The sequence below is a fragment of the Mirounga leonina genome, unplaced genomic scaffold, assembly GCF_011800145.1.
Source record: "Mirounga leonina isolate KUSES-001 unplaced genomic scaffold, KU_Mleo_1.0 Mir_201, whole genome shotgun sequence".
Classification (NCBI taxonomy): Eukaryota; Metazoa; Chordata; class Mammalia; order Carnivora; family Phocidae; genus Mirounga; species Mirounga leonina.
The window spans coordinates 19,142,192-19,143,960 of NW_023270504.1; the positions used below are offsets into that span (position 1 = coordinate 19,142,192).

At 35.2% G+C, this 1,769-nt stretch overlaps 1 long non-coding RNA gene across 1 annotated transcript; it reads left to right on the forward strand.

Moving 5' to 3' along the window:
• The first annotated feature begins 638 nt into the window (after nucleotides 1–638).
• Nucleotides 639–1,275, forward strand: LOC118025477. The gene is made up of 3 exons (XR_004683326.1): nucleotides 639–661; nucleotides 761–822; nucleotides 1,215–1,275. It is a non-coding gene; the product is annotated as an uncharacterized LOC118025477 (long non-coding RNA).
• The last annotated feature ends 494 nt before the right edge of the window (nucleotides 1,276–1,769 follow it).

A 1,769-nucleotide genomic window follows, 5' to 3' on the forward strand; every position in this document is an offset into this window, starting at 1 on the left:
CATTAATCTATTATATATGGTTACTATAAAGTGTATTCATACTACTTCTCATAAAATGATCCTTCGAAGCTTGGAGAGAATACAGGGTTAGGGAGGGCCAAAAGTAGATCAAAAACAGCAGGTAGTTTAATTTTAAAACTCAGCCTGTGACACAAAGATCTTTTATAAGAGTGAGTTAATGTTAGGGCCATTAGGCTTTCCTCTTAATGCACTCAGCTGTAGCTAGACTCTAATAGATATTGTGATTTGTACTAAAATCCTGAACAACTCAGAAAAGAAAGAAAGCTTCGAGAAAGTTCAGATAGGAGTAATCAAGTATTAGATTACAAAGTCCTGGAGAAAGATGAAAGATCCAGAGTAATTTAGCCTTTTTAGAAAATAATATAATTATCATCATAGAAATAAATAATACATACATAATTCATTAAAAACTAAGACATTTAAAATCTTTTTTTTTTTTTTTTTTTTAGAGAGAGAGAGCAAGGGAGAGGAAGAGGGAGAGATAGAATCCCAAGCAGACTCCCTGCTGAGCATGGAGCCCCACACAGGGCTCGATTGATCTCACGACCCTGAGATCATGACCTGAGCTGAAATCAAGAGCTGGATGCCCAACCGACTGAGGCACCCAAGAGCCCCCCAAACCTGAGATGTTTTGTTCATGGTAAATAAGACCTTGGAATAGCCTTGCAGTTTCCATTTTTGCTATCATTCCTCCTTTGAGTCCTGAATTTACTCAAGCAGAGTATTTCCCTCTTCACAGTACTGTGCGTCCAGATTCTGCCTCCCCAAGCCTCTCCATCTTCCAGTTACCACCTTATGAGGGTAAGTCTGCAGATTCGTTCTTCATCTGCTTCCTAGGACCTGACATTTGAGAATTTTCCTTCTTACCAGTCTGTCCTGGCCTACACTTACAGCTCCTCTTTGTCTAATTCTTTGCTAAATTTTGTCCTAGCTCTCATCCAATGAGAAAGAAGGAGTTTCTACCTCCTCCCTTTGTTTTGGTGAAAGAGGAGGTTGAGCAGGAAATTCCACAGGGCACAGTCCTCAGTAAGACCAGGACTTATAGGAAAAAGAGAGAATGACACAATATCTAATTAGATCAATGAGAAAGCATATTTCCCTAAGAAACATTTTGTTAACATTTCCTATCTTTTGTGCATAAAAAAGTTCAATTTTAATGTTATACTAGTAAGATTTTTTCATTTTTATTTTAGAAAGAGTACGATTAAACACAAAGAATTCTACGTGTGATTTTAATAGTCCCAAATTATAATGTAAGTATTAAATATTAATATCAAGTTTTCACAAAATTTCAAAATTGTACAGTCAAATGATTCTAAATCAATACACATTTGGTGAAAAACATGCTGTGCTTTAAAATATTTTTTATTAGATTTATTTATTAGAGTGTTTTTTACCATGATCTAGACATAGATGGAAATTTAACCTTTGAAAATTCAGTTATTTTAGAGGTACAGCTTTGAAAGTTGAACTTTTCTTACTAATCTCAGAAATGACTATATAAATGGTTTTAGTGCCTACAATTCTCCTTTCTCCTCTCCAAATTAGAAAATGACTATGGCATCAAAGGCTACACTTAATTTCTTTGTTAAAAAGTTATTTTATTTTATTTTAATTTTTTACTGAGTACAGTTGACACACAATGTTACATTAGTTCAGGTGTACAACGTAGTGATGCAACAGCTCTATACATTAGGCTATGCCCACCAGAAGGCTGTACTCAATTTCTGAGCCCACCAGAAGGCTGT